Genomic DNA, 14,978 nt, shown 5'->3' on the forward strand with positions numbered 1-14,978 from the left:
TATTTCGACCCCATTCCTTCACTCCCTCTGTTGAGCTCAGTTTAACTGATGTCACCAAAACCGTTGATACCACTAGGGTCCCTCTGTTGGCACACCACGTCCCTCTGTGGAGCCGCTTCAATAAATATAGATAAAATTCATACCCAGACATTTGTAAGAGATGGAGAGTGGAAAGGCAATTGGCCTAGACGACATTCCAGTGACGGCATGGAACTATCAAGGAGAGATGGCAGGGGAGATTCTTAAAAAGCGAGAAAATTCCTGGAAAGGTGCTGACTCCTATTTCTTATTTCAGACCACGGCATTGTGCAGAACTGTAGTAGCTACAGAGGTGTTGTTATGTTGATTAAGCAAAGCATGAAGTTATGGGAAAGAATGTTAGAAGCGAGGCTTGGAAATCTCTACCGGCCAAAATAATGGAGAGTGTGGCAGAGATGAGGATGTTGCAGGACATGCAGATGGTTGGTGTGACAGGACAGAAACATATGGAAACGATTGCTCTGCTGTCGCGGCCCCTAACAGGAGCAGCTGAAAGAAGTGGAAGATGAGAAAGAGAATGTGAGAGAAAAATACATAAACAAATAACGAAATACATACATACATATATACATACATATAGACAGACAGATGTTGGGTTCACAACATTTTTCTGAAAAGAATCTCACAGAGGCAGGATATCTCCTTTTTGGCGAACGATCATCTTCAGATGGGCTCAATCCCAGACACAACGAGTGTGGTTGGGATCTGCGCCCTTCCTTCAGTTTGGTCGTGCCTTTTATTGAGGAACAAACAAAGGGGCAAGTGTACATGTACATGAATGCATAGCTTCTTTAGACGGGAAGGACATTCCACAATTACATCTCATGACCACCGCGCAACAGCGATACTATTAGGACAGAAGCGGTATGGTCGTCCCATGACTTTAGCTAGACAAAAGACGTAGTCTTGGTGCTCATGGGATAGATACCTCTGTTGGAGTTCTCATGACTTCTACTTAAATAAGACGTTTGTCTGCTTCAGCCATCCCATGACAACCTCATGATATGTACATGGATAGCTAACTATGGGCCCATTGTATAGCGCGGCTCGTAACTCCACACATGAGCTCCTTAGCCAGCCATCTGCTCCCAAGACATTATCACGAGGCCAAACTATCACATGTTGCGGAGAATCTTGCACACATAAGTAGATACATAGAATCCAATGATAAAAAGTATATTTTTCCCAACATTCCCCCCTGTTTAACATTGGAATTCATGGGAAAACAAAACATCAACCAATAACTACATATGTGTATAAATGAGTATATGCCTACACGATATAGTATAGTAACATCAAAAAGTATGAAAGTTTACATTCCAGAGTTTATCAGAACTACATCTCTCCATTCGGCTCTGGCCATGTTCATCATAATGGAATGTATTTCGTTTTGCACCATCCAAAAGCAAAAACAAACAGGTAGGTGATTTACGCAAGGTGGTCCCACTCATCTTGTTTACGCTGGACCAACATGACATTCCGGATAGCAAACGCTGATGTCAACATTTTAGTCATCATGTGACGAATACAAGGAATGATGCATGATGTAAAAACACAGAGAAATAACAGTATGGCAACTAAAAAAACTACGACTTTCAAGAGAAGTTGCTTCCAATCGCCATAAAACAGCCACCAAAAGGGATGGCCATCCTTGGCTGGAGTTTCGTCCTGGGATACTCGATGTGGGTGTCATTTTCTCCTGGGATGTAGGTACAACAGGAGGTACCAACTATTTCACACACACCTCCTTTCTCGGCAGTCAGGAGGTCCAAAACCATTCGGGACTGTAGTGCCATTAGTCTCAGGGCTTGCAGTTCCGACTGGTAACCTGTAAGGACCTCTAGAGTAAAATTGGCAAAGGTCTTCAACCTGTAGTCCATAGTCTCTATTCGGAGAATAGTCTTAGCCACACCCGCCTGTGGGAAGAGTGTGAGTGCCACCTTTTGTCCCGCGCTCCAAAGCTTGTATTCATCTGGTACGTCTGAGCCCCAGACACTGTCGTAGGGTAGGAAGGTGGGAGCAACAGCTGCACGTGTCTTTCGCTGATGATGTTCCTGAAGATGTGTCAGACTGAGGAACACAGTGTGATCTGACACATATACGGGGGCACATGTGCCATCCCATCGTCCTGGAAGGACTGCGTAGCCTCGGCGACCACAGAGCCACCATCCCCCTTCGATGATGGAGTGGGGATTTTCGCCTCCTGCTAGGATTTGTCTGATTGCTAAGGTGGTATTCATCGAGGTCTTGCTGGAAGGTTCTAGAAGTGCGGTGGTGATGCAGCGCTTTGTATCTCCCACCTTTATTCCATCAACACGTCTTTGTCGGAAGCACAGGGGATGTGAGATGGTTTCACTCACTTCGAGAGTCACTGGTGCGGGTGTGACGTCAGAACTTCTTGACACTATTGTGAATGGCCTTGAGATGTTGTAACAGGGATGGGCGGTTAGTTGTGCCTCATTAATTTCCGACCGTCTGAGTCCTTCGATGGGATTAAACCCAAAAGCCCTTAGTATTGCGAAACACCATCCATTTTTCTCTGGCATGGATCGGGCATGTAGGACGGGCTGTTGACTTGATCGTGGCATTATGGAACATACATAACATTCACTTTGATTGTATGTTTCGGCCAACATGGATACATACTGGTACCACATGTTGTCTGCATGGGGTATATCTGGGTTTATCTTTATATACTTTGTCAACAGTTCGGTCGTCATTCTCTTGATTCGAGCGGAAGTTCCACTCTCCCCTTGGGGACCCTGGACACTCCATGTCATTGGCAAGCATGCTACAGCCACAGCACAGACAAGCACTCCTCTGAGTGCCATTTTCCGTTCAGTTCCACAGAGCCACCTGAACCCCTAGGGAGCTAAATGATCAGGGTTCTTAGTTCTTCACCGGTTTGAGACTGATGCCAAACTATAATTGGCACCCCCTTTGTAGCCGGATACTTCGCCCTGACCGGGGCCTAGGAGCCAAGCACTCTCTGCAGCTTACAGTGGCTGAGATGAATCCAGCTGGGTCATTCTGCACAGCTGTGGGTGTGGTGAGTAGGACTTGGAATGGTCCCTCCCACCGGGGTGAAGACCACGTCTTCCGTTTGATTACTTTGATGAAGACCCAGTCACCTGGTTTTGCTGAGCCATCCTGTGGAGATAAAGGAGTGGAGGGCAGTAAATTTGCATTTGACACATTTTCCGTTTGCATGGTTTTGATCATGTTAGTCAGCTAGAGTTAGCTCTTCTGTGGATGTCTTGATCATGTGAGAACAGTGGGAGCCCGTATGCTCTGCCATGAATGATCTCATATCGGGTTAAAACCTTGCCACAGGGCATAATCCTCATATAGAGTTTTACAAAATCTAGACATTCGGGCCATGGTCTTCCCGTTTCTGCCATGCATTTGGTTAATGATCGTATTGACAAAATGTGGTCCGTTGTCACTATAAATGGTCTCTGGGATTCCATAACTGGGAATAATGGTCTTGCAGATAGCCTTTGCTACTGTTATAGCATCTGCATTCTTTGCTGGGATCATTCCTGTCCACCTTGAAAAGGCATCGATTAGGACTAAACAGTATTTGTACAATCCACACCTGTTTAGTTCTATGAAGTCCATACGCGACATTTGGAACGGATATGTTGGTTCTGGGAATTTTCCTCTTTTTGGTTTTACATTCCCTTGTGGATTATTTTTTATACAGACTTCACCCGCTCTACAAAAAGTTTTGAGTACAAATTGAAACCATACGTTGTAAAGTGTTGTGATATTAGCTCTTGCATCCCCCCCTGTCGACACATGAGAACTTCCGTGTGTCGAAATTGCAGCTGCTCTAAAACGGGATTTAGGGAGAACAGGCTTATTATTTACAATGTATATCTCTTTGTCTGTCAGTTGTGCACCTTTAGCAATCCACATTTTCTGTTCTTGTTTAGGGGCTGAATGTTGCATATCATGCAAGATCTGTGTATTTATTAGTTCCTCCTTTTCTGACGGCAATCTCAGAAATAGGTCTGAGGTTCCGTATTTGCCTATAGCAGCTTACTTTGCTATTTTATCTGCGAAGGCATTGCCTAGTGATACCAAGTCTTTCCTTCGTGTGTGTGCCTCACATTTGAAAATTGCAAGCTTTGTGGGCAACATTACTGCCTGGAGGAGCTGGATTAGAAGTTGTGCATGTGTTATTTGCTTTCCTGTTGAAGTTATCATTCCATGCCTTTCCCATTGTTTTGCAAAGTAAAAACTGTTGAAAATGCACACTGGATGTCTGTATATACAATTAGGTCTTGTCCATCTTCTAGAGTACACGCTCTGGTCAGTGTAATGATTCGTGACAATAACAGAGCTGTATAAGACAAATGTCTGGCTGGAGACAGCATATTCATTTTACTTTGAAGTAACAACACATCAACAGCATGTGGTACAAACAGGTCTGTGGGATGGAACAAGTTAACATCTGCTGACGATTCTACTGCCATTGCAGCACCACATAGCATAACTTGAACACATTTTCCACTTTCTTTTCAACAGGTGTTAACCCTTCTAAAGTGGGGGTGATTTTCATATAGTTTCTTTTAGGTTCCCGTGTGGATCATGTTTCACACAAATAGGACATGTTTTTTTTTCGTTTTTCTTTTTTTTTTTTGTTTTTTAAATTTCACTTAAGAATCTAAACCGAAGGTAACTTATAACTCATCCCCCCCCCTGTTGTCACATAAGTGACACAATTGGGTTTGCCTTAAAAAATCATTTTGGCAAAACAGCTTCATTGCTGACGTGGTCAATAACACCTTATCCATTATCGCACCCTTTGTTGTCTGAACTAATGCCATTTTCAATTTGTCAATGCTTCCACTTTCGGTGTCCACGCGAATGTATCTTCGACTGCTAACGGCTGTCCACGAGCCACTCCTGTCAGTGGCTTAGCAATTTCAGCATAATGTGGAGCCCAAGCTCTGCAGCAATCACAGGGAACAAAAAAAACATAAATTGTTCTTTGTGATAGGTCGTGTTGTGTCTAATATAGCCTGTTTCCTGCTTCATTGCAGTGCTCTCCCTTACGCTGAGAGTAAACCAACATAGTTTACTTCTGGTTTTACCCATCGTAACTTCTGTTACTTGACTTCATTTCCTCTCAGGCCTAAATGCTGCATGAGGAGAAAGAAATCTCATCCCCACGCTTCCTTTGTTTCAAAAGCAATTATCAACAATGTACACCAAAACTTGACTTTTAAATGAAAGCGTAAAACCAGCCATTCAATTCATGATAATCAGTCAACCACTGTGAAATAAGCCCTATTTTCTTTTCTTAGCATTAAATTTGCTCAAGATCACTCTTTCTTCAAAGTTGTTCTGCTAATTTTCCCATAGCAGTCTCCAACAACGTCAACCGTTCAACCTGTATCTTGTCAATCATTCATTCCTGCTCATTTGCATCTCTCCCTCTCTCTCTCTCTCTCTCTCTCTCTCTCTCTCTCTCACACACACACGCACACGCACACACACACGCACACACACACACACACACACACACACACACACACACACACACACACACACACACACACAGCCTCCATTATATACTGGTCTCACTCTCCTCAAGTCCTCTGCAAGCTGTTCACATAGTCATACATTATTTTCAATTCACATTCCTCATTTGAATTTGTCCCATCTCAAGGTTCTTGCTAAAACAACCCACTCATTCCAATTTTGACATATTCCGAAATTTCACGCAAGAGATGCTTGCATTCATTTGATTCCATAAGCTTTTCATTTCCACAAAATTTGCAAATTTATGGCAATTTTTCTTCCATTCATTCCTAATGGCACATTCCATGTTTCAGATTAACATTGTCCCAGTTTGAAATTCACATCATTCAGCCCATTCACGTCACACCGGGGAGAGTTTTCAACATTCCCAAAATCGCTAAATTAAAAAAAAATTATGTTTTCACGTTATCTTATTAATCCTTTGTATGGCATGCTCAAACTTGGCCAATAAAAGATTGATTGATTAAATGTTCTGCAAAATTTCACAAAATTAATTTTTTCATCTCTAATTTCTACATTTTTCCAACCGATTCAATTATGCTTCAACATCATTCTGTTGCATCCTCTAAGTATTTATTAATCTTTTTACGCCTTCACATCCAATTTCTCCAGAAATTGCATCTTCTAGTTTCAAAATCATTTTGCTTTTTGTGTCATGGTACAAATCTAATAGACCGCAGTCTAGTAAATTTCCTTGCACACTATTTTAGCCAATTTCATAATTTTAACACATAGACACACAGAAACACACAGAAAAAACAAGGACAAGACAAGGGCCCACAATAAAGACAAAATACACAAACAACATCAACAAACAGCGCTGCGCAAACGTCTACCTCCATTTGATGTGTTGGTTTTACTATTTTTATTTTTATTTTTTCATATTAGTGGCCTTATCTTTCAATAAGGTTTGACACCTGTATCATTCGCATAGCATACATCAGCATCGTTTATACTTTGGGGGAATTTAACAGCCTTCGTCATGCTTCTTGTTTGTACAGGAGTTCTAATTGACTGAGCATGACATATTTTGCTATTATATGGGGGAGTTTCAGGTATTTTAGATGCATGTTTTGCATAGGAGCAGAAAGAGCTTTTTGCCTGCGGCTCCTCTGTTTAACAGTGCGCCTGCGCACTGTGGCTTCATTGTCTGACAAACATACTTGCGGCCTCATCGTTCTTAATGACACTTGCCTCAAGTTTGGTAACTTATTTAACATGTATACTTCTCATCTTCTTATATATTGTCAATAACACTTTGACGGCCCCCCATTTTAATGAATTTAGTCCAACTGTCAAATCTTAGGGATTTCTAAAGCTGGAATGTTTCTTTAGTGGGATAACGACTTTCTGTGGTAATTCCTGACAGAAATTTGTTATTTCTTCCCACTATATTACATGCAGCACATACGTGCTACCATTCACACACACATTCACACTGCGGAATTTTAATGAAGGTGAAGACCTTCACACTATTGTTATTCTACAACATTTTGCGCTAGCTTTCCGTTAGCTTTCTTTGGCGCTTAACTAGTTCCACATACTTCAACCGATTCACTCCATTCCACTTTTCACTTATTCCAAAAATTCATGGCATGGGTGCTCACATTTTTCTCATTCCAAAAATGTTCCGTTTTCGCATAATTCACAAATTTATGGCGATTTTTGCCCCATTCATTCTTAATGGCAGATTCAACATTTCACATTTACGTTGTTCCAGTTTCAAATTCACGTGATTCAACACATTCAAATCACATTGGGGACATTCCCAAACTTGCCAAATTCAAAATTTTCACGTTTTCACTTTTAAAATTTGCATAAAACTTTGCAAAATTTCATAACATTTCGTTTTTCACTTCTAACTTCTACATTTTTCCACCGATTCAACTCGTTCCAACTTTCAACTATTCATCTTTTGCCTACCTATTCCACAACTTCCCACTTACCAAAAACTTCACATCTTTTATTTTGAAATTCAACCAAAATTCTCTAAAATTTCCTTTTTCTACTCTAATTTACTCTAATTTCTACATTTTTCAACCGATTCAACCCATTCCAACTTTCAACTGTTCATCATTTTTCTACCTATTCCACAACTTACCAAATACTTGACATCTTTTATTTTGAAATTCATTCCCAATTCCTTTTTCCCTTCTCATTTCTACATTTTTCAACCAATTCAACCCATTCCAACTTTCAACTGTTCATCATTTTTCTACCTATTCCACAACTTCCCACTTACCAAAAACTTCACATCTTTTATTTTGAAATTCACACCCAATTCCTTTTTCCCTTCTCATTTCTACATTTTTCAACCGATTCAACCCGTTCCAACTCTCAACTGTTCATCATTTTTCTACTTATTCCACAACTTCCCACTTACCAAAAAATTCACATCTTTTATTTTGAAATTCACGCCCAATTCCCTTTTCCCTTCTCATTTCTACATTTTTCAACCGATTCAACCCATTCCAACTTTCAACTGTTCATCGTTTTTCTACTTATTCCACAACTTCCCACTTACCAAAAAATTCACATCTTTTATTTTGAAATTCACGCCCAATTCCTTTTTCCCTTCTCATTTCTACATTTTTCAACCGATTCAACCCATTCCAACTTTCAACTGTTCATCATTTTTCTACCTATTCCACAACTTACCAAATACTTCACATCTTTTATTTTGAAATTCACTCCCAATTCCTTTTTCCCTTCCCATTTCTACATTTTTCAACCGATTCAACCCATTCCAACTTTCAACTGTTCATCATTTTTCTACCTATTCCACAACTTCCAACTTACCGAAAACTTCAAGTCTTTTATTTTGAAATTCATACCCAATTCCTTTTTCCCTTCTCATTTCTACATTTTTCAACCGATTCAACCCATTCCAACTTTCAACTGTTCATCATTTCTTTACCTATTCCACAACTTAACAAAAACTTCATATCTTTTATTTTGAAATTCACACCCAGTTCCTTTTTCCCTTCTCATTTCTACATTTTTCAACCGATTCAACTCGTTTCAACATCATTCTGCAACATTCCTTAAATATTTATTCAACTTCTTCACCTTCACACGCAATTCCTTCAGGAATTGCAAATTCTAGTTATTAGTGTGAAGGTGAAGACCTTCACACTATTGTTATTCCTGTCCTTTATTATTATTAGTGTGAAGGTGAAGACCTTCACACTATTGTTATTCCTGTACTTTATTATTATTATTCAACATCTTCCGCTCACTTTTTTGTCCATTAACTACTTCCACATACTTCAACCGATTCACTCCATTCCACTTTTCACTTATTCCAAATATTCATGGCATGGGTGCTCACATTTTTCTCGTTCCAAAAATTTTCCGTTTTCGCAACATTCACAAATTTACGGCGATTTTTGCCCCATTCATTCTTAATGGCAGATTCAACATTTCACATTTACGTTGTTGCTGTTTGAAATTCACATAATTCAACACATTCAAATCACATTGGGGACATTCCCAAACTTGCCAAATTCAACATTTTCACGTTTTCATCTTTTATTTTGAAATTCACACCCAATTCCTTTTTCCCTTTTCCCTTCTCATTTCTACATTTTTCAACCGATTCAACCCATTCCAACTTTCAACTGTTCATCTTTTCTCCACCTATTCAACAACTTCCCACTTACCAAAAACTTCACTTTTTTTATTTTGAAATTCACACCCAATTCCTTTTTCCCTTCTCATTTCTACATTTTTCAACCGATTCAACCCATTCCAACTTTCAACTGTTCATCATTTTTCTACCTATTCCACAACTTCCCACTTACCAAAAACTTCACGTCTTTTATTTTGAAATTCACACCCAATTCCTTTTTCCCTTCTCATTTCTACATTTTTCAACCGATTCAACCCATTCCAACTTTCAACTGTTCATCTTTTCTCTACCTATTCAACAACTTCCCACTTACCAAAAACTTCACTTCTTTTATTTTGAAATTCACACCCAATTCCTTTTTCCCTTCTCATTTCTACATTTTTCAACCGATTCAACCCATTCCAACTTTCAACTGTTCATCATTTTTCTACCTATTCCACAACTTCCCACTTACCAAAAACTTCACGTCTTTTATTTTGAAATTCACAACCAATTCCTTTTTCCCTTCTCATTTCTACATTTTTCAACCGATTCAACCCATTCCAACTTTCAACTGTTCATCATTTCTTTACCTATTCCACAACTTAACAAAAACTTCACATCTTTTATTTTGAAATTCACACCCAGTTCCTTTTTCCCTTCTCATTTCCACATTTTTCAACCGATTCAACTCATTTCAACATCATTCTGCAACATTCCTTAAATATTTATTCAACTTCTTCACCTTCACACGCAATTCCTTCAGGAATTGCAAATTCTAGTTATTATTCAACATCTTCCGCTCACTTTTTTGTCCATTAACTACTTCCACATACTTCAACCGATTCACTCCATTCCACTTTTCACTTATTCCAAATATTCATGGCATGGGTGCTCACATTTTTCTCGTTCCAAAAATTTTCCGTTTTCGCAAAATTCACAAATTTACGGCGATTTTCGCCCCATTCATTCTTAATGGCAGATTCAACATTTCACATTTACGTTCTTCCAGTTTGAAATTCACATAATTCAACACATTCAAATCACATTGGGGACATTCCCAAACTTGCCAAATTCAACGTTTTCACGTTTTCATCTTTTATTTTGAAATTCACACACAATTCCTTTTTCCCTTTTCCCTTCTCGTTTCTACATTTTTCAACCGATTCAACCCATTCCAACTTTCAACTGTTCATCTTTTCTCTACCTATTCCACAACTTCCCACTTACCAAAAACTTCACATCTTTTATTTTGAAATTCAACCAAAATTCTCTAAAATTTCCTTTTTTCTACTATAATTTCTACATTTTTCAACCGATTCAACCCATTCCAACTTTCAACTGTTCATCTTTTCTCTACCTATTCAACAACTTCCCACTTACCAAAAACTTCACTTTTATTTTGAAATTCACAACCAATTCCTTTTTCCCTTCTCATTTCTACATTTTTCAACCGATTCAACCCATTCCAACTTTCAACTGTTCATCATTTCTTTACCTATTCCACAACTTAACAAAAACTTCACATCTTTTATTTTGAAATTCACACCCATTTCCTTTTTCCCTTCTCATTTCCACATTTTTCAACCGATTCAACTCGTTTCAACATCATTCTGCAGCATTCCTTCAATATTTATTCAACTTCTTCACCTTCACACGCAATTCCTTCAGGAATTGCAAATTCTAGTTATTATTCTACTTATTCTGCCCACTTTTTCGGCGCTTAACTACTTCCACATACTTCAACCGATTCACTCCATTCCACTTTTCACTTATTCCAAATATTCATGGCAACACTGCTTAGATTTTTTTCCTTCCAAAAATTTTCCGTTTTCACAAAATTCACAAATTTATGGCGAATTTTGCCCCATTCATTCTTAATGGGAGATTCAACATTTCACATTTACGTTGTTCCAGTTTCAAATTCACATAATTCAACACATTCAAATCACATTGGGGACATTCCCAAACTTGCCAAATTCAACATTTTCACGTTTTCATCTTTTATTTTGAAATTCACACCCAATTCCTTTTTCCCTTTTCCCTTCTCATTTCTACATTTTTCAACCGATTCAACCCATTCCAACTTTCAACTGTTCATCATTTTTCTACCTATTCCACAACTTCCCACTTACCAAAAAATTCACATCTTTTATTTTGAAATTCATGCCCAATTCCTTTTTCCCTTCTCATTTCTACATTTTTCAACCGATTCAACCCATTCCAACTTTCAACTGTTTATCATTTTTCTACCTATTCCACAACTTCCCACTTACCAAAAAATTCACATCTTTTATTTTGAAATTCACGCCCAATTCCCTTTTCCCTTCTCATTTCTACATTTTTCAACCGATTCAACCCATTCCAACTTTCAACTGTTCATCATTTTTCTACCTATTCCACAACTTCCCACTTACCAAAAAATTCACATCTTTTATTTTGAAATTCACGCACAATTCCTTTTTCCCTTCTCATTTCTACATTTTTCAACCGATTCAACCCATTCCAACTTTCAACTGTTCATCATTTTTCTACCTATTCCCCAACTTCCCACTTACCAAAAAATTCACATCTTTTATTTTGAAATTCACGCCCAATTCCTTTTTCCCTTCTCATTTCTACATTTTTCAACCGATTCAACCCATTCCAACTTTCAACTGTTCATCATTTCTTTACCTATTCCACAACTTAACAAAAACTTCACATCTTTTATTTTGAAATTCACACCCATTTCCTTTTTCCTTTCTCATTTCCACATTTTTCAACCGATTCAACTCGTTTCAACGTCATTCTGCAACATTCCTTAAATATTTATTCAACTTCTTCACCTTCACACGCAATTCCTTCAGGAATTGCAAATTCTAGTTATTATTATTATTATTCAACATCTTCCGCTCACTTTTTTGTCCATTAACTACTTCCACATACTTCAACCGATTCACTCCGTTCCACTTTTCACTTATTCCAAATATTCATGACATGGGTGCTCACATTTTTCTCGTTCCACAAATTTTCCGTTTTCGCAAAATTCACAAATTTACGGCGATTTTCGCCCCATTCATTCTTAATGGCAGATTCAACATTTCACATTTACGTTCTTCCAGTTTGAAATTCACATAATTCAACACATTCAAATCACATTGGGGACATTCCCAAACTTCCCAAATTCAAAATTTTCACGTTTTCATCTTTTATTTTGAAATTCACACCCAATTCACTAATATTTCCTTTTTCCCTTCTCATTTCTACATTTTTCAACCGATTCAATCCATTCCAACTTTCAACTGTTCATCAATTTACTACCTATTCCACAACTTCCCACTTACCAAAAAATTCACATCTTTTATTTTGAAATTCACACCCAATTCTCCAATATTTCCTTTTTCCCTTCTCATTTCCACATTTTTCAACCGATTCAACCCATTCCAACTTTCAACTGTTCATCATTTTTCTACCTATTCCACAACTTCCCACTTACCATAAACTTCACATCTTTTATTTTGAAATTCACACCCAATTCCTTTTTCCCTTCTCATTTCTACATTTTTCAACCGATTCAACCCATTCCAACTTTCAACTGTTCATCATTTTTCTACCTATTCAACAACTTCCCACTTCCCGAAAAGTTCACATCTTTTATTTTGAAATTCACACCCAATTCCTTTTTCCCTTCTCATTTCTACATTTTTCAACCGATTCAACCCATTCCAACTTTCGACTGTTCATCATTTCTTTACCTATTCCACAACTTAACAAAAACTTCACATCTTTTATTTTGAAATTCACACCCAGTTCCTTTTTCCCTTCTCATTTCTACATTTTTCAACAGATTCAACTCGTTTCAACATCATTCTACAACATTCCTTCAATATTTATTCAACTTCTTCACCTTCACACGCAATTCCTTCAGGAATTGCAAATTCTAGTTATTATTCAACAACTTATTCCGCTCACTTTTTTGGCGCTTAACTACTTCCACATACTTCAACCGATTCACTCCATTCCACTTTTCACTTATTCCAAAAATTCATGGCGTGTGCTCACATTTTTCTCATTCCAAAAATGTTCCGTTTTCGCATAATTCACAAATTTATGGCGATTTTTGCCCCATTCATTCTTAATGGCAGATTCAACATTTCACATTTACGTTGTTCCAGTTTCAAATTCACATGATTCAACACATTCAAATCACATTGGGGACATTCCCAAACTTGCCAAATTCAAAATTTTCACGTTTTCACTTTTAAAATTTGCATAAAATTTTGCAAAATTTCATAAAATTTCGTTTTTCACTTCTAACTTCTACATTTTTCCACCGATTCAACTCGTTCCAACTTTCAACTATTCATCTTTTGCCTACCTATTCCACAACTTCCCACTTACCAAAAACTTCATCTTTTATTTTGAAATTCAACCAAAATTCTCTAAAATTTCCTTTTTCTACTCTAATTTCTACATTTTTCGACCGATTCAACCCATTCCAACTTTCAACTGTTCATCATTTTTCTACCTATTCCACAACCTACCAAATACTTCACATCTTTTATTTTGAAATTCATTCCCAATTCCTTTTTCCCTTCTCATTTCTACATTTGTCAACCGATTCAACCCATTCCAACTTTCAACTGTTCATCATTTTTCTACCTATTCCACAACTTCCCACTTACCAAAAACTTCACATCTTTTATTTTGAAATTCACACCCAATTCCTTTTTCCCTTCTCATTTCTACATTTTTCAACCGATTCAACCCATTCCAACTTTCAACTGTTCATTATTTTTCTACCTATTCCACAACTTCCCACTTACCAAAAACTTCACATCTTTTATTTTGAAATTCACACCCAATTCCTTTTTCCTTTCTCATTTCTACATTTTTCAACCGATTCAACCCATTCCAACTTTCAGCTGTTCATCATTTTTCTACCTATTCCACAACTTCCCACGTCCCAAAAACTTCACATCTTTTATTTTGAAATTCTCACCCAATTCCTTTTTCCTTTCTCATTTCTACATTTTTCAACCGATTCAACCCATTCCAACTTTCAACTGTTCATCATTTTTCTACCTATTCCACAACTTCCCACTTACCAAAAACTTCACATCTTTTATTTTGAAATTCACACCCAATTCCTTTTTCCCTTCTCATTTCTACATTTTTCAACCGATTCAACCCATTCCAACTTTCAACTGTTCATCATTTTTCTACCTATTCCACAACTTACCAAAAACTTCACAGCTTTTATTTTGAAATTCACACCCAATTCTCCAATATTTCCGTTTTCCCTTCTCATTTCTACATTTTTCAACCGATTCAACCCATTCCAACTTTCAACTGTTCATCGTTTTTCTACCTATTCCACAACTTACCAAAAACTTCACAGCTTCTATTTTGAAATTCACCACAAATTCTCCAAATATTCTACATTTCTCAAGTAATTCAACACGTTTCAACATCGTTCGGCAGCATTCCCCGAAGAAGTTATTCATACATTTCGCCTTCACACGCAATTTCTCCAGAAATTGCAAAATTCTAGTTTGTAATAGTATTGCAAGCAGTTTAAACTCTTTTGGAATATGTGAATGTCCATTTCAGTTTTATCAAATTCTAATCCTACTTTACCTTTGTAGTATAAGGCAGCCAACCCGTCAGAGACTAAGAGCCACATTTTTTACTGTGTCATCGCAAAGAGCCACATCATAGACATGAGCACACATGAACACCCCCCCCACACACACACACGCGCACACACGCACACGCACACACACGCACACAT

General features: G+C 37.8%; 1 protein-coding gene across 2 annotated transcripts in view; it reads left to right on the top strand.

Moving 5' to 3' along the window:
- Nucleotides 1-14,978, top strand: part of LOC133167007 (uncharacterized) — a 31,822-nt gene that overhangs the window by 7,725 nt on the left and 9,119 nt on the right. The gene's annotated exons all lie outside the window — the stretch shown is intronic.

The sequence above is a fragment of the Syngnathus typhle genome, linkage group LG14, assembly GCF_033458585.1.
Source record: "Syngnathus typhle isolate RoL2023-S1 ecotype Sweden linkage group LG14, RoL_Styp_1.0, whole genome shotgun sequence".
NCBI classification, from domain to species: Eukaryota; Metazoa; Chordata; class Actinopteri; order Syngnathiformes; family Syngnathidae; genus Syngnathus; species Syngnathus typhle.